The following is a 20,184-nucleotide window of genomic DNA, read 5'->3' on the forward strand; positions in this document are numbered from 1 at the left end:
ATGATGCTAATGATTATAGGAAAGTTTGAATATCCAGGTTTTAATATTGGGTAAGATATAGGCATCCAAATATTGAAAGTGAAATATCTCAGCTCAAGCTTTTGTGAAGATTGCTTGTTTTCCCTCTGGATCAACAGAACGACAAATTTTGATATTTTGTATGAGGGATTAAAATGTTTAACTCAATGAGGAAACGTTTTCATATAATTTATTTGCATTTTTGTTTCTTGCAGAGGAGAAAAGAGGAAGAAGGCCTCTTTTTGGCAGTCTTGAAAAAACAAAAATTATATATACATACATATAAATAAAAAATTAGAAGGGAGGGGAAGATTCCCCCTATTTTTTTAAGCCCTTTTTACTGCGGCATCATTTTTAGAATACAAATGGCCGAATTAACTTCCTTTCTAACCTTTAATACTCCGTAATATAACTCCCCCCCACCTCCCTTTATTCTTTTCCTTGTAACTTCATTGTTGGTTCAATTTATTTATAAGAAGTATGAAATCATGTGCTATTAGCTCTTTGTATCTATTTTCGCACACCCTGTAATGGTTATTTACTTAAAAGGAAATATTGATGAAAAGCAGTCTCATAACAATAATAGATGTTATATGATCTGTCTCTTCATACCCGGTTGGTTTATACATATACAAGAAATATGCCTGATTAACATATGCACTGGGAGAAGGTTCCGCTCCAACTTTTATACGTCTTCATTATCGAAAAAAGCCATCCAATGCAAAGAAGCAAAGTTTGTACAACAAACATATATGTAACTTATACTCGACCTACCATTATTTTTTTTTTAATAATGCACTAACTCACTCTCAAAATTGAATTGAAAAGTTATAATGAAACAACTTTTTGACAGAATTAATTTAAGTAGTGGAATATATTTTATGTATTAATATCATATTTACATACCAAATAGTGTATGTGCGTCTCGTATGGAGATAGATAACAAACGAAGCAAGGAGAAAGACGTTTATTCTTGAGGGTGATGGGCTTATAAATAAATAAATATTATAAGAAAACTGGGGGGGATGTTGATATGGGTGCTGAGAAATGAAAGCGAGAATGGGAGAAAAGGTAGGCATCTTGGGAGAAGATAACAAAAGGAATCACAAATATTTGATCAACCATTTTGATATTCATTAATTAATTTAATATATTCAAAAAAACAACACAAGTATAAAAAAAATTATCTTAATTAATTTTAAATTTCTTATTGTATCCTTATTTTCCTTTTAAACTTGTTTTGAAATACATATATATATTGAATCATAACATTATATTTAAATGATTTTTTTAAAGATAAGTGCTCGAAGATTTGTGAAAGAAAATGCGTATTCCAAATAATTTCATAATTTATATGGTTAATTCGTCAGGTTGTAAATGAACAAATTTAAGACACAGGTGGTCATACGACTCACTTCTCTTATGATTAATAAGATCGAATTGAAAATTAACTGATAGTAGAGTAATTATGTAATTAATCATTGATTTTGCACTATTTTTTATTTTTTTGATATAGACATTATATTGACTGTTTAGCAAAAAGATTTTAATGGAATAAATTAACCTTAAAAACACTTCTAAGAGACGAAAATAGACATATTAACAGCTGAAAAAAAGGAACACCGCCAACAACTGTTTCCTATAAAATGTATTGCGATGCTTTGGAATTTAATCATTATATTTAGGGATGTGAAAATTATCGAAATCCACATGAGTACATTTTTATTAAAGAATATCTTGTTAACTTTAAGATATTAATCCTCTTATTCTTCCCCAGTTTGAAAATTCAAGCAGATTTGGAAATAAGGTGCACTATAGTTTATAGATGTTGTTGTCTCAGTTATCAAATATGGCGTCTCTCATATTCACCAACAATTTTTTTTTTTTTACTCTAACAAATATTTTGACACTTTTCACATAGATATTCCCTTAATAGGTATTTAGAGTTGTTTAAAATTTGAGCTTTACGAGTACGAGATTTTTATCTAGTTGGCAATCTGAAGAGGTTTTTTTTGTTTGTTTTGTTTCCACAAATGTTATATTTTATAAGACGTCTCAACTTATATTCATGCATATCATAGTATCTCTCAGCCTCGCCCCCCACCGTTTTACAAATCAACATTCCAAAAACTAACTAAGAAAAAGAATTGACTGAAAAAATACAGTTGTATGATAGTGGATTGACCCTAGCTGAAATAATAATTTAAAAAATTGTCAACTAAGTTAATAAATTAGAAGCAAAACAATAGAAAACCCCTTAAAAAAGCGAAGGAGAAATTCATGGAAAAAATATATATGATGGTATTTCTATATTTTTAAATAAAGAAAAAAAAACACTTTTGACAGTTTTATTTAAATATTAAATTTCATGTTCAGTGTGAATTGAGCATTAGGAATCTTTTATTTATTTATTTTCCGGGGGGGATGGGATCATCAAATGTAAGAAGCTGAGACGTCAAATGAGAAGACTGTTTGGACATAAGAAGTAGTGTTGGCTTTCGGTCTGAAAATCCTAGACCGATCTGAGACCGTTATGATTTTTAGTCCTTGAATAAGAATGACGGGTTGGACCGGTTCCAAAGATGAAATCAATTTAGATTGCTCTCAAAGGAAAAATCATAGATGAATAGCTGATGACGTCATGTGTGTTTCAAAAGGGTCAACATACACAAACTATAACGTCAAGTAAACTTAAATATGTTACATAAATCATATTTCTATAACTCAGGCTAGGGAACAAAATCGTTCCACAATTTGAAATTTCGATCTAAGATTACTGTCTGGATTGAAGTATTGGTCCAAATTGTAATTTTTATGTATTATATTGTCAGACCTTTCATAGAAACGGTTATGATCCAAGGAATAGGTATAATATGTCAAACTAGATTATGTTATTTGGTCTTATACGTTAATAGCCCAATGAATAAAGTAGCCATTTTTTTGTGTGAGGGGGAAGGGTACTCGGATAAAACGGAGTATTTACAACTGCAGGTAATTTGTGGCTCTGTAGTTATATTACAAAGAACTTTCAGAAGTGCAGGATGCAACTAAGTAACTGATGACTCATAGGCCCCACAACAGCCGAAGAGGTCTCATTTTTTGAAAGACAAAAACAGTAAAAAATCGACTGATTATTTTGTCATCAATCATTATATTTTTCTAGCCCTGCTAGTGTTGAGTAATTATAATTTGTTATGGATAGATTGAGACTGCAAAATTTCGATCTTTAAAGCATGTTTAACAACGAACTTTGAGTTCATGTTCAGGTAGGATGTTGTTTGTAGCTTTAGTGACTGGCCAGAAGTGTTTGGTCTCAGTTTAAAAAAATGACATCGATGAACAAAGTATTTATTCCACAATCGTGGAAAAGGCAGAGTGTGTTTGTTGCAATCCACAACAGATGAAACAATGTTGAGATTGCAAACTTTTTAAACCTGGACAGGTATTTTGTCTGGAGAGTCAGAAATGATTAAAAGAGTCTGGAGGTGACAGCAAGACTCTACTCTACAGTCTGAGATTACGGTCTGGGCCGAAATTTTGGTTTGAATCCATCTAACAAAATAACATTAGACGGAACATAGGAAAAAAATCGGTTTTGAACTTATTCTCAACACTAATAAGTAGTTTGTCACTTTTATAAAGTGTAGAAAAACGTCTAAAGTTCGTTTACTACATATTTGAATTTTTATAATGATATTTATATGATATTGTGTCTATCCTCTTTTGGGACTGAAGACTTCATTCCCGGTCTATTTCTGGTCTAATCCAGTCCTGTCTAACTTATCAGCCCTAAATACTTATAAAGTTATGTCCTTGATGACCTCACTCAACTTTACTGCTTCTTTTTTTAGAAAGTTCTAATAATGAAAGTCTTGACAAAACTTGCAGTATCATTTAACTACGATTTTATTCCGTTATTTCATTGTGCAACCAAACAAGGGCTGAAAAAAAACAAGTTTGATTGGGTCCCATGTCTCAAAGTGTAAAAATGTTGGAGCAACAACAAAAAAAGGCAACGCGTGTGCGATCTCCTTCAGGTCGATCTCAGTGCTGAGAAGGTTACACGTACTGTCCACAACATCAAGAATCCCATTACAGCCCCATACAGTCAAGAAGGATCAAAAGCTCTGGCGCAAAAATATGGTTGACTTATGTGGCCCTTCTCCAGTCCTTTAGACCTCTCTTAAAACTGGACTGGAACAAATAAATAAGGCCCGACGCAACACTATATTAATATATATTTCGTAAAATCATCTACATATGTAGACGGGTAAAGAAACTAAATAAAATAATAGTCTGTGGACTTAAGAATACTCTCTTTTGTTTGCCACCCTTTCAACTCATCCATGGGTAGAGTTTGGTAATGAATGTTCCCCTCATTAACAACACAGGGGGAAAAAGAAAAAAAACATTTCTTTTTATACGAAGAGAATAAAAATGACATTTAAAATGTCTAAAAAAATTACAACAAAGGAAAGAGGCGATTAAGATGTCTATAATAAGAAAAAGAAAATAATATATTTTTTTTATTATGCACAACTCATAGTAAAGAATATGTTGATAGTCTTCATTTAAAAAAAAATCGAAATTTTAATATACAAAGAATTATGTTTCCATCTACATGATGAACAATTTATGGTCGTATTAAATCATAAATAAATTTGTTAATGGTTAAATACATTTAGGATCAAATGTACATACATAATTACTTTGCTAAGTTTTTATTAGCAGAAAAAGATAACTCTTTCTCCTTAACATCATTGTGGATTGTAAGTCATAGTCCGAGGTGTTTAAAACATGACCTATTTAGCGGGAGTAGGTTTTTCTGGTTGGTAATCTGAACAGCGTGTTTTTATTTTCCAGGCCTACTATGATTATAAATAATTCTGAAAAAAAAGACATCTAAGTAATAACTAGTGTTGTGCCCATCATTTTTTTTCTCGTAAAAAATGTAAAAATCAATGAAATCTTGGAGACGTTTAGATCAATTTATATTAAAAAAAGGAAGTTTATTATATCAAATAAAAAATATTAACTTTAGAGGAGGTTTAGGAACGAATTTTAAAAAAATTAAAAATTAAATTACTCCGTAGCTCATCATGTCATTTAAAAAAAAATATCAAGCTGAGATTATTATTATTTCATCAATGAGGATAGAACATCTACGTATTGAGAAGCTACGTGTTCTATTCTATTAAAGTAGAGTTTGTCTAATCATTTACAACCTAATAACTATTGGCAACGTTGAGTACTACCGCTAGTTATAAATACAGATGGTTTTTTTTTTTGTAAGAGCACGACGAGAAGGCTGGAGCAATACATATGGTATTACTGAATTATGAACATCGTATATATCAGCTGCATGTAATGTCTTTTTATTTCTTTTTCTGTTTGTTTTTTTGGGAGGGGAAGGGGGGAAATGAATACAGTATGTCCAAAAATTGATGGTGGTATTAAAAATATCCGTGTTAAAGTAAAAAAATTATTTTTGGTTGGAACAAAATGAAATTTGGTTGATACAATCATTAGCCAATATTGAATTTTTCTGATGCAATAATTTTTGGTGATTGCAACATACATAAGTATAAAAGGGCTCAGAAAACACAACAGGATGTTAGTTGAAATTCAATTCCGAAATGGTGAGAGAGCACACTTTTGAAGACAAGGCCAAGGCTGTTGGCATGATAGAGGGTGGATCAAGCCAGAGAAACGTTGCTTAAAGGCAACAGATTCCTCTCAGTATCATTGAGAATTGGTGTAAGAAAAGGAAAGATGGGCAAACCCTTGCAAATCAGAAGGGTCGAGTAAGGAAGAAAAAAATTAGCAAAGTTCCTAAACTGTTGATTTCAAAACCTTTAACCAAAGAGAGGCAATCCACAAGGAAACTTGCAGCACGATTGACTTCAAAGGGTTATCCAATATCCAAGTCATCTGTCCACAACTACCTCAGGCACTCTTTGAATGCCTTGCCATACAAACCTCGTCTGCACCCCAAACTTTCAGAAAACCAAAGGAAGGCCCGGCTTCAATTCTGTCGTGAGCGGAAACACTGGACTGCTGATGACTGAAAATATGTCTTCTTCAGTGATGAAAGTCCATTTGAGCTATTACATACACCAAATCCCCAAACAGAACGGATTTGGGCAAGAGATAGGGGAGATGTGGAACACACTCCAACTGAGAAATTTCCTCTGAAATTTCAGGTTTGGGCCGTTATCAGCCACCAGGCAGTGTCAGATCTTCACCTGATTCCACGACACCAAACTGTGACGACCGAGTACTACGTAATGGAGATCCTCAGCAAGTCTCTGATGTTAGCTTTGTCTCGTACTGAAGAAACCCTACCTCCTTTGAAGAAGAAAATGTTGTCTGGCACATTAAGAGCTATTTTCCAGCAGGATAGTGCCCCTGCTCACCAATCCAAAAAGGCACAAAAGGGGTGTTCAGAAGGCACATGGCCTGCCAACAGTCCTGATTTGTCTCACATTGAATATTTGTGAGCCTTGGTCCAGAGGAAACTCAATGAAAATACGTCAGCAACTTCAGAAGATGAATTTTAAAAAAACTTAAAAAGCCCAGGAAAAAATTTCTCTGGATACTTTGAATAATCTGTATGAAGGGATGCCAAAACTAAAAAAAAAATGTATTAAGCTTAAAGGTCGTCATATTGGGAGGTAAATAAGGTTTTTGCCAAAAAAAAAATAACTTTTTTAGGTTATTTCATGATTTTTTTTTAAAACAACCATCAATTTTTGGACATACTATATATGAAATTTATATTAATTGACCTTATTTTAAAATAAAATTAGCTTTGTATTCCAGGTGGAATAATCTCGTTCGTGTGCTTTGCTACGTAGAGCATTTCTTGGACCTTGAAAATAATGTTCTCTATTTCGAGACACTCATCATATGAAGGTGATGTGACGACAAGTCCATCTAACTGTGTGAGTCTCAGTTCGAAGTGGCCCCATATTATGTCATCCACCACTCCCAACAGGGTACAACCATTTGGCAAAAGTCTGTCTGACAAAGTATAATATATATAATATATTGAAAGAAAAATAAAAAAAAGATACTTTAATTTTCAAAAAAGTTGGGTTTTTTTGTTCAGATTAAATCACTGGTTCAGGAGATATGGGTCTTAAAAACTTATTAATAAAGCCAAAACTTGTAAAAGAGCTTTAATGATAAAATTGAAACAAATTATCCATATTTTTACAGTATAGGAGATACCGCCATGATAATATTTGTGATAGGTGTATCGCTTAAAAAACGAATATTAATAGATATAAATGTCTTGGTTCTTTGTTTGATACCTGCTCAAAGTAAATAAACAACAATGTACTTTTTTACTTTTTGAACATAACCTAAGATTTTGCTTAGTTGAAAATTTTAAACGTGTTCAAATTGAGTAACTAAAATAAATATTAATTTAAAAATATTCTTATTATACATTATATATTATATAACATTAGGCTTATATAAGAATGTTTGCCTGTGAAGGAAGGGATATTAATTTATTAAAATTGAGAAAATTATATTTTAGCTGAATTTTTCTACTAACCACATATCTTGGAAGTATTTAGTGGAAGAAAAAAATTAAACACACACCACACCCCCTACCCCGAAAATTACGTATTCAAACAAGAATGCATGTTTTTTAATCTATTTTCAAAGTAATACGAAGTAACTTGTAAATTTCGTGATCATTAAAGCCTTTTTATACTTAAATCAATAGTTATAAAATATTTTTATTTAATTATAATACAGGTTAAAGGTCATATAAAATTGTTTAAAAGCCACAAAAAAGGTCCACTTCTTCTAAATTTTTACTTTAGCTTGTGTCCTAGGGTGTCCTATTGTTAGGGTGACCTGTTAATAGTGTTGTGTCGGTCTTTATTTAGGACCGCAGCCCAGTCTAGTCCAGTCCCATCCAGTCTAGTATAGTCCCATTTGTGGGTCCGTAAAGAAGATAAAATCAATCCCTTGGGACGTCAATGAGGGTGTTTTCCTTTTTTTATTATTATTCTGTTATATAATAGAATAAATTATATAACTAAGTAGCAAAATAATATGAAAATAATGAAAAAATATATATTTATTTCAAGATTTGTGCAATAATCTGAATACATATTTTATATATTTTATTTGGCTTAATAATCCATCGATATTTTTAGGAAAAAATTCAAGGGTCTATGTGAATTACGACTGGACTGGACTGCACTGGACCGAATAAATAAGGACCCACACAACACTACCTATTATTTAGAACTTTTATTGTATTTTAATAAAAAGGATATGTATTTATTTATCTCTTTAGCCATTTGAAAATGACTTTTTTTTAAACATAATTCTTTATTTATAAAGGGATTCAGAAAATTCAATTTTGAAGATATGTTACTGAAGTTCACAAGTTTCAATTAATTATTAAAGTTATGTAATTGAATTTTATAAATTTCATTAAAGTTCCTATTCTCAAGTGACAGATAAGAATATCATACTTATTTTTCATAGCCCTACAAAATACTTTGGATACTTACGCAATCAGAAAAAACCTTACTGACCATCAAATTGCATCAAATAATATCAGAGCTCAATCTTACATTTTATTGCAAGTGGCTAAAGTAATATAAATTACTGTTATGAGGTGTAACAAAATTAAATGTACACATATTTTGACAACGGATAACAAGTGAAACTATTTATGAAGTAAGAGCAAAAAAAAATTAATAGAAAAATAATTCAAGACTGCTGAAGGGTATCAAACTTCCATGCAAATTTTATAACAAGTATTTTTAATATTCGTAATGTATATTTTGGATATTTTTTGGATTGATGTAGCTATAAGTAAATAAATTCATTTCCCAGATGCTGTCCAAAGGAACTATGAGTGAAGGTGTACAATATAAATAACCATGCGGTCAGAAACTCCAATCTTTAGTATAATACAACAAATTCTGACTCATTTAGCTTATAGGTACTTTTCTTTTAAAAGAAATTATTTTAATATTAAGAAGTAAATCGCTGAATTTAATAATTTCGTAAAATATAACACTTCCAGGATGATTCAAATTGATTCATTGGGTCCAGTTAATTTGGAGTCAGCCTTCAATTTCCGTGAGAAAGATAATAATATCTAACAAAAGTTGCAATTTCGTTATAATTTCAACTTTGTATGACAATCACCATCAAGGACCTTTGAAATTGCGTTTCATGTTGCTCTCATTACCTTGTCTAAGAAATCATCTAATCCATTTCTGAACTTCTTTTAGTTAGATATGATCCATTTTCTAATCATATCAAAATCTTCAAATCCAGATAAATATGTATTATGTCGATTGAATCATTTGGTTAGTTTGAGAAGAGCAATTACTTTTGCAAATTTTGTTGGAATTAATTGAAAGGCTGGCTGGCTGGGATATATCTAGGATATCTCAGGGATTTTTTTTTTTTTTTTTTTTTTTTTTTTTTTTAAATCAAGATAAAGTTTCTTAATTTAAGTTCTCATTTATTCTATCAAACATTTTGTGGTTGTTGTTAATCGTAAGAAGCATTATATTTAATGTACGCCTAATAATCACTCATCGATAAATTTAGAAAAAATTGACTCCCTCAAATTGCAATCCAAGCAAAACTTACTCGGTTAATATAAAGATAAAAGTACGTAATTAGGTACAGCACAAGAGTAAACCTTACACTAAATTATCTTCAAATTCATATGAATTGATTCCATGATTTATAGTTCAGGACTAAAATATTGCTGAAATATGAGTGTATGTTTAAGTTGTACTCAAAAGTACATTGAAGGAAATTTTAAATTCACCACAATAGCAAATAAAATGTTGAAGTTAAAATGCAAAAAAAAAAAAAGTATATTTTTGTTATTGATTTTCTTTACCAAATAAAAAAAAAACATTTTGAGACGGGTTTATTAAATTAGAAAAGTGAATTTATGGAAAACTTTTTATCTTTGTTTTTTGTACCACACAAAACTTTTTTTTAAATGGTTGTTAAATATATTGTTTTAAAAAAAAGTCTATTGAAATAGTCTTCAATTGCACAATAAGCTCAATGAATTTTTTTGTCAAAGGCTATTTTTTAAGCTTAAAGGTAGAGTTTTAAATTCGAAGTTTTTGCAGTTGTCAATCTAACGAGTGTTATATTATTAATATTCCATATTAGTTTTCCTTATTATTTTATTCTTGAGGAGATAACATCAAATTATGAAGTAGTCATTAGTGCGAGCATTCGATAAAGACAGAGATTAGCATTAAGAGGGGTAGTTAATTTTTAAACGCTGAATGCGCTCATTTTCCCTTCTCATATCCTAAGTATTAATAAGAGTAGCGTAAGATATATCAACATTCTTAATCAGCTTAGATTAAGCGGATTAATTCCTCCTGTGAACCTGAATAAGAGAAATTGTGAGGAGACTGTTGGCCCGAAACATTTTTCCCAAAGAACCATTTGGTCGAAGAAAGCTATTTAATATATTGATATATGCAATTACATATTTTGATTCAATTTAAAATGTTAGTACTAGTATAATAATTTAGGGGGGGGTCATATAAAGTGTGTGGGGAGTTATTTGTAGGAGCTCAAAGATACTAGATAGATGGTTGAATTTGAAATCAAAAAGTGTCTGGCGTCTCAAAATCAAATAAACGATTAAAAACGTTCCCTAAATGTATTTAAAATCAAAATTGTTATAGGCAAAAAAAAAAATCGGTGAAAATTGCTGTCTCATTGTTTTTGGGTACAAACAAATAGACTTCCAATTAAATGTTGGATTTTAAATTGAAATAAATTTTGTTCAAATTTGTCAGGAAATTAGTTTGCATATAAATTTGACATATAAAAATTGGTACTTAACTAAAATATCTGCCATTTTCTGAATATTTTTTTCATTTTTATTCTTTTTTTTCATCAAATGTCAATTTTTAATTTTTAAGAAGAAATGCCACAAAACGATGCATTTTGTACATAAATTTATTAACCTTACTAACTAGGTATTAATTATAGTTTCCATTACCAGAGCAATTTATTACATATTTATTGCAATATTTGCGAAAATGAATCAGTTATTGGGGGTTATTTTTTTGACGTCATCATTCTGCATAACTTATTTGTTTATACATGTCCAAAAAAAAAGTTAGATTTGTATTCCTCTTTACAATGCTAATACATTCTATAAGATATTTTTTTTTGCAAAATTAGTGCAAAACAGTTTTTTTGTAATATTCTTCACGAATTTTGATTAGCAATTTTTTGATAAAATAAAAGATGAACTTCTACTTTAGACAAATTTTATAACATATATGTTGGTATGTTATCTGAAGTTTATAATACTTTTTTTTAATTCTTAATAATACATTTCATATAATGTACATTTCTACACTATTATGTTTGTAGTACCGAAGGGGTCCAAACAAGAAGAAAAAATTACATTGGCCATTTTCATTGTGATATCCTGCTCTGTGTTTAGCTCGAGCATCACCGGATAACCCTTTGCTAGTACGATATATTGATATACATGTCATATAGGTAAATTAATTAATGTTAATTCACCGAAAAATATTTGTTTTTTTAAATTATATTTATTAATTAATATTTTTTTTAAAACACACACACAACACAGAAATATATTATTCAAATGTAGTTATAATCTTTACTTGAAATTGTTGAGGACCTAAAACCTTGCAAAACCCTGTCTCTCAGCCAATTGCCTATCGGCAAAAATGTTTTCCCTCAATTTTCAATTTTCCTAGAACCAAAAGGAATACATCCTTATGAAAACGTTGCCATGGGGCCAGTGCCTAAGGGTAATTATTACATAATAAAACTGTAGTGTTTTATGACATGACCCTTATAGAATTTGCTCCCATCCTCCTTGTAAAACCTTCAAGTGCTGCTGGTACATATAATGAATCGTTAACACTGCTCTCCTCACAAATATTCATATAAATGTTAGGATTACCATGTGTATTTCAGATTTTTTTTTACTGATACAAAAAAAACTTAGATTTTACATCTCTACTTATGGCTTTTTATTGTTGGTAGGCCATAAAGTAATTCCTCCCCCCTCTTCATCTACTATTCAAGAAGTACAAATTATTTGATTGAATGGGTGAAAGAAAGTTGTGGAAATGGTATTATTGGGCCTGTAATATGTACATAATACTTTCATTTGACGATGCTTTTCCAACCACAAATAGAGAGAGAAAGGGAAAAAGAGAGAAAAAAAGTGATCAAGTAACCATTTATCTTCATTTTTCATTTTTTTTTTTTTTTGAATGACTGTAATTTATTATTTTTATGATTATTATTATTACATATTTTTATATAATGTATATATTCAGATGAATGAATACGAGCAACAACGAACCGTATTGTGATGCCTTATTTCCTGTGGGACTTGAATGATTAATTTCCTGAGAGTAGCTACAAATAAAGAAAGCGCCATCTATCGACAGTTCAGATAGCTACATTACATAATTATATATATAATATAAGAAATTATTTAAGTTGCACATAGTAAATGGGATAATATTGGACAATTTAGAACACCTGTGATGAAGATATATAATAATTAATTACTTCATGGATGAATTGAACCAGAGGTATGTATATAAAATTTGTCATATTGTCAAATTTACATAATTTATAATCCATATAACTAGGAAATTGCTGAACAGTAGTTCAGTTGTCCATTTATAATAAAGCAAATTACTCTTCAAAATTATGGGTATGTATCGTCCGAGGATGTAAAAATAGAACTAAGTAAAACCTTTAATAAAACATTTAATTCTTAAGATTTTTCTTTAAACTTTAAACTATTATTTCTTTGTTAAATAATTTTGTTACCATTCATTATAATTATGTTAACACTCAAATAACAAATTTAATTAAATATATGTGTATATATATATTACTGTTATATTAATATTAATGTTTAGATGGAGTTAGAAAATAATTAGGCAGATATTTAGTACCAATTTTTATGTGTTGCACTCAACTTTACTTAAACTATATTTTACAATATAAAAACGAATAATCTATACGGGAATGTATTAAATGAATAACTGATTCCATCCAGTTACTCACTTTAATAAGGAATATGTTTAAAGGAACCTATTTAAAAGAGAAAGTCTTACCAACTATATTTTTTATTACTATTTACAAGTTATTTATTTTCTAGATGTAACTACTGTTATACTATTTGTTTAATATAATTGATGAGCAAAGGATTACTCGGTGTTGCTCGGGTATAGGAGGGAGAGGGAAATCCCTTTCCAGTTTGGAGCTCAGGTCAGAGTATAATTTGGATGTTCATTCCTGCATTTAGAAATGACTCAACCATTGATATAATTCGGCAAAATACAAATAAAAAGTTCTCTTTTAGAAATTTAAATGATCCCTCAATTTTAGAAGAACACCCAATCACACGAGATATTTTAACTGTTCATAATTTAAATTCGGAAGAATTGCTCAATGATGGTAGAATAAGATTTCCACTTGTTAATTCTTCAAAATATTATTCAATGCCATACCCGTGGCACGTTAAGATGGGCCGCCTAAATTTTGATGCAGCTGTGAATGAACTCTGGGAGCTGCATAGTAAGCGTTTGGGCCTCCCTTTGGGTTGGAAAAAAAAGGTCTTCTCTGAGGTGAATAAATGATGATAAAAAGTTTACCGTGGAGTTACAAATCTCCACAGATTGTATTAAATATACTAGGGCCTGCAATGACTGTGGAAAACTATATAATAACACACTTCATGCGTTTGTGGACTGCCTTGCCATCTATATCCTAAAATATTTTTATCTATAAATATAAAAGGGCTGACGAATGGGGAAGAAAAATATGTTAAAGGTCTTGTTCTTTTTGGAATTTCAAAGAAGAAGGGTGGAACTTCTGAGGTAAAAAGGGCTCTGGAAGTACAATTCTTAATTGTAAAGCCCTCGTTGCCAGCCAACTAACTAACTATTAGCCTATCTGGGAGGATGAGTTGAGAGGTCTCATCTAGGCAGCTTCAGCCCGCTATGTGTCTCTACAATGAAAATTCCTAAATCAGGATGTGAGTCATGGAATTTTGCAGGGGAAGAAATCCGGTACCTTCCATCAACTTCACGGAATCATCGAAGTATTTTAAAATGGGTTTTAAGAAATTTTAACAAATATTTATTATAATTGCTAATTTGTATGTTTACTGTTGTTTTTTTAAAGATTGATATTTAGAATATTAGTTGAAGTTCTACCCCGAGCATTAAGTATAAACTATAATGTTTATTTATGTAATTCTTTTCGCAATTGCTCCGGTTTATCTATACATGTATGTTCTATATAAATTATAAAACAAATGAAGAATGTTGAAAAAAAAAAAAACCTACCAATATTTTTTTCGTACATACAAAAAAGAAAAAGTAACAAAAAATAATGTTGTCGAAAAAATAACATTCGATAACTGGTTCATTTTTGTAAATATTGCAAAAATTATGTAATAAAACGTTCTGGAAATTAAATATAATTCAATTAAGAGATAGCGTCGGCATTTAATTGTATAAAAAGCGTCGTCTTGTGGCATATTTTCTTAAAAATCTAAAATTGACGTTTGATGAAAAAACGGGGGAAAAAAGAAAGAAAAAGTGAAAAAAATTGAAAAACTATTCAGAAAATTACAGATATTTCAGTTTAACATCAATTTTTATTTGGCAAATTTATATGCAAACGAATCTCCAAACAAATTTCTACAAACTTTATTCTATTTACTAAACCCATATTCTATTGGAAGTTCATTTTTTTGCACTTGAAATTGCAATTTTCCCCGTTTTCTTTCTTAGCCCATAACTTTTTTGATTTTGAATAAATTTATAAAACATAGTTATACGTATAGTTGTTTTTTGAAACGCCAATCACTGATTGATAAATAATTCAACCCCCTATCTAGTCTCCTTGAGCTGAAAAAAAAATTTAAGTTCTGGGTATACCATAAGCCCCCTTATATGAGCTCCCAAACGACACCCCCATCTAAGCCTGTCCAATCTCAAAAGAGGGACCCATGCAAAATTTCAGCCTCCCGTGTTCAACGGTGTGGGAACGTATAAAGGGCATCTACTCACACATACACATACTCACAATCTCTTTTATCTGTATATATATGATATTGAATGAATGATTTTTTTTTTCTAAATAAAGAAAATACACTTTCAAAGTACAATTAAGACGAAAAGAAATAGAAAAATCGATAATTGACAAAAAATACATAAATAGTTATGTTAATTGGATAATTTCACCAAACTTTAAAATGATATGCCATTTCTTTGGGTTACCATAATTTGTCATCATTTAAGTCTGTTTTTACTCATCATGGGAGATATGAAAAAGAAACTATTTTCAACGAACACTGAGTTGTCAAAAATAATAACAGTTTACAATCTGCAATAAATAATCCCATTTTTTTTTTTTTTTTTTTCGCCTGAAAAGTATCAATTAATGGCTCTCCATGCTTCCACAAATAATCCGTTTTGTTACTCTAAATAGATGACTTTATCCAAATTCTAAATAAGAATAAGGCCTTACTTTTGATAATAATATGTAGTGGACACGATGTTACCACACTAATGAATAAAAACCCTTTAGCGACAAATATATCTCAATGCTGAAAGATTTATATTTTAACATTATTCCTCATTAATTAAACAATCAATTTACTTTCTAAAACTAAAATATGTAATCATATGAACTAAGTCCCTAAGAGAAGCTTCCTATAAAAACAAAACTACAAATTGGAGGACTCTTGGATAAAGTTATATCATTCTTCAAATAACCCCCTTTTTTGTGTTTATTGTGTTATTAGCTGTCTATTTGTCTACTTCTTTTCGCCTTATCCGAGTTATGAAAGTTAATTGGTTAAATCCGAATTAGCTATTGTTAAACTGTGAACAATAATGACTAACAATTCAAAAGTAATGAAGAATGTACTAATTACAAATTCATTTATGGTCTTTTTTTTATTTATCTTTGAAGAATAGATTTTAAGGTAGAATAAAGGTGTTAGCGAGCTGTACAGTAATTGAATTTTCTCAATAAATAAATCGTGTGATTTTCTGATATATACTCGTATATATCAGAAAATTAATGAGTATTCTGTGACACATTTACCTTTTAGCACAAAGCTACATCACTCATAATTAAATATATACATTAAAATTACTTAATAATTATTTTATTTTAATGGTTCAAATGAAATGATAGCATTTATCAATTGTTTATATATAAAAGGATTGATACTTCCACTATTAAATTACGTTACAAATTTCAACCTCCCAATAAAGTCACAGCTTATACACAATAACTATGGATGGACCTTTTGTGGAGTGCGAGGAGAAAACAGGAGCGAGACTTGTTAAAATCCACGCCTCAGTGAATGTCATAAAAAATATAGTCACTTTGAGAAACGACATATCTGCTGATTTTTAGAATTTTGGGCTGTTAAAAAGGGAAACCAAAAACCAACATGGTAAGCCTGACAATTTGAAGTATGTTTTGAATCAGAGCAGTTTAGCTGTCATGAAGTTTTACTTGATCAGATACAAGCAGCCCGTAACGAGGTGGTAAGGGGAGAAGAAATTATACAAGAATTACAAGGATGTCGATCCTCAATTCTACTCTGAGTCCAACAAGGAATTACACTTATAGCGGGTACATTGCATCAGTTTGCCTGCATTTCTCTCTTTTTCTTTCTATCTCGAAGTTGCAGACAGCGACCGGTGATAGTTGAAGTTCAATTATAGAAGTTTTCACCAAGTTATCAATTCTGTTTATCCTATAATTATACTTTCATGGGGAATGGTAGAGACAAGAAAAAGTCGCAGTGCTTTACTTAATGATCCCTCAGTTCACAGTTCGAATCCAAGTTCCCTTTTCCCGGAATACTTCATAAGAGACAAACTCACAATAATAAACTCCACATAATAATACCTTCTTCCATTTACTTCCATTAATCCCTCAAGTGCTAATAGTATGAATATATCAAAAAGTCAAGATCCCTCTCCTTCTAATCCAATAAGATATTCTTGGCATAGCCAAGTTATTTCTTTAATATTAAAAGGTTGCGATAATTGAATTTCAAATATCTACTGTCGCTGTCTCCAATTTTGAGATCGAAAGGTAAAGCAAACTTATAGAATGCACTAATTATAACTACGCAACAAATACTCAGGGTGACTCTCTATCTTTGATGAGCACACGAAATGTTCAATCCCATTTTTTCCCATATCTATGATAGCTTGTATATGTACATAGTAGAAAAGAATGTTCACTTATCACAAATTAATAATAATGATGGCAGCTTAGGAGAAAAAAAATCACTCTTTAAGTTATAAACAAAAAAAAAACGGACGAGCTAAAAAATACAACCGATTAGCATCACTGAAGATCACTATAAGCTACTATGCTCCTTACTTGCTAATATGTTAACTTTTTCAAAATAAGGCAGAATAACTCGTAAAAGTTCTCATATTTTATAAGTTAACATCAACTATTTTTATATAAAATTTAAGTAAAAAAATACTCTTTAGTTTACAACTACAAACATTTTCGCACTCGTTTTTGCTCATATTTTTCTCAACTATATATAAACATATATGATAAAAATTGAGAAAAAATGATTTGCTTTTTGCTTTTTTTTTTTTTTTTTTTCACGACAAGATCTTTATTCGTATCTGCGTATATATATTTACAATATAATATGTATTACATATAAAATAATAACTAACATTTAATTTAAAATAATGTCTATTTATTTTGTTTTTGTTGTCGTTATTATTATTGTTTATAGAAGTTATCATTTAATAGGACACTTACTATATACATAGTATATATAATATATACTATACATGTTAAAACATACCATCAAAAATAATCATATAAAAAAAGACATCTCATTTTATGAATGCTCTGCTATACATAAAAAAATTGAATTATATTAATATTGTAGAGTCTGGACTCTTGGAGGGATCCATGAAAATTGTTTTATTTTTTGCTGTTTTTTTTATTCCTATAAAGATGTTAGATAGACAACCAACGACTCGTACTAGGGACTGGAGACATAAGTGAGTGTCCGTCCTTATGGCTGGCTGAAATTCTTTATTATTTATCATTTTACAGGGTGCAACAGCTTAACTTCCTTTTTTCAAACAGCAATTAAACAAGTTTGATAAATCAAAAAAGTTTTATTTTTGTTTGATAATATTTGTACTTATTTAAAAAATTTTTAAACAGTTTTGAAAATCATATCAGATAGGCAACGTCCCCCATTGTCCATACACCGTACTTTGGTAGTTTAATACCCAGATTTTTTTTCGTTAATGTATTTCTCTTTAAATAACTTTTCCTTAAAAAGTTATAGAGGGATAGTTAACTTATACAAAAAGATGCAAAATACAATCAACATAGAACAATATTTTATAATTCTGGATGATTAATTGATTAAATAATTAGTTAATTGTGATTTTGTAAAGTTCTTCAAATTGTTGTTTTTTCCTGAATAAATCCTATTTTAATTACCAGATTTGAACAAACTACACCAATTTAGAATTTTTGAATTACAACATATCTAATGGCTTCTATTTTTTACTTTCTATTGACTTATTTACGTTCAAAGAATTTGCAAATTTAAAATATAAAAAAGATTTGAAAAAAATCAGATTTTTTTTGTTGTTATTTTTTATTAGAAATTTTAGATATTAACTGATTTTCATAAATAGTACTAATAACAACTAAGGAGCTAAATTGTAGTTACTTTAATTATATAAGATATTCTGTCAAACTTTGGATTTATGGATATTTATTTGCGACGGCATACCCACATTCTCAGACGCATGATATCAACTGACTGTATTTCCAGCAAAAACTTTCGAGTCTCTCCTCTATAATGAAATCAAACTCACCTGAAGGGATAAATAGAAATGATTTTATTTCTCTGTGTTTCTTATTCCTATAAAGATGTTAGCTATATCATAGATCAGGGATTTTCAACCTTTTTTTAGTGGTGTACCACTTGTAAAATATTTATTATTTAACCCAAGTATCCCTTACCAGCACAAAGCATTTTCAGATTTAGTGAGAGTCTGCAGGACTATATTTAGGAGGGGACCTGGTTTTTGGGATTTTTTGAAAAGAAATCCAAAAACTAAAATTTTTAGAAACAAAAACTAAAAATCCATAGCTTTTTTGTGACCTGAAAAATCAACATACATAAAGATTATACATATATTAGAAGCATTGTGATGAGTCTTTCTTTTGTGTATTTTGCCTAGATTCTCACGATACAGCATCCAACAATAGTCCACCATCATGATTTCATTTCAGAAACATTTGTAGCGATTCAGTCCCATAAGTACTAGATATGGCTTTAAACAGACCATTGATGCCGTGGCAGTAACAGAGAGGACCATCAACTGAAAAGAATGCAATTAAATCGAAATTTTCGCTTTCGTGCATAGCTACCGTGAACATTGTATTGGAATTAATTATTCCTTTTTAAACATGAAGCAAGAAGTTCTCATTTGTCTTAAGACGTGCACAATTTTCAACAAGTTCAATCAACTATTCTTGCAAATTTCTAAATTATTTCTGATGAAAACTATATGTTGACCTATGTTACTATTAATGCTTTATTTTATTAAACAATTATTTACATAGTAGTTCTTAAGAATCATTTATAACTTTTGAGATCCATTAATTAAATAATATTTTTTTTATAAAATTTATATTTCTCAAGAATTTAAGTTATCTTGACATAATTTATCAAGAGTTAAAAATAGAACAAAAATATTTATGATATAATTAGTAAAAATATATTCCTACATAATTCTCACTTATAACATAAAACTCAAAAGATAAATAGGTATAAAATGAAGGGTGTCAAAGAAAGCTTCCTATATTATAAAAGTTGTTTGTGAGCAAAACTTTATAGCTTCTGTTTGAAGAAATTATACTCAAGTTCTGATTGAATCTATTTCAATGTTATAGTAGTAGTTGATAAACGCATACATGGTATATTATATTTAAGCCTCAACGATACCTTCTTTATATTTTTGGCTATAGTAAAACGGTATGTAAAAATAAATAAAGTCTTGTAGGCAAGAACTGGACCTGATTTAC

General features: G+C 29.8%; 1 long non-coding RNA gene across 3 annotated transcripts in view; it reads right to left on the bottom strand.

The window, feature by feature from the left end:
- Nucleotides 1-1,854: 1,854 nt before the first annotated feature.
- Nucleotides 1,855-20,184, bottom strand: part of LOC121120309 (uncharacterized) — a 52,075-nt gene continuing 33,745 nt past the window's right edge. The window contains exon 3 of one of the 3 annotated variants that reach the window (XR_011780523.1): nt 1,855-4,904. This is a non-coding gene — a long non-coding RNA (uncharacterized lncRNA). Of the gene's footprint in view, nt 4,905-5,520; nt 7,042-18,977; nt 19,479-20,184 lie in introns of those variants that run through there. The other 2 variants (XR_011780526.1, XR_005865004.2) reach the window with 2 other exon arrangements.

Source organism: Lepeophtheirus salmonis, chromosome 1 (assembly GCF_016086655.4).
Source record: "Lepeophtheirus salmonis chromosome 1, UVic_Lsal_1.4, whole genome shotgun sequence".
Taxonomy (NCBI): Eukaryota; Metazoa; Arthropoda; class Copepoda; order Siphonostomatoida; family Caligidae; genus Lepeophtheirus; species Lepeophtheirus salmonis.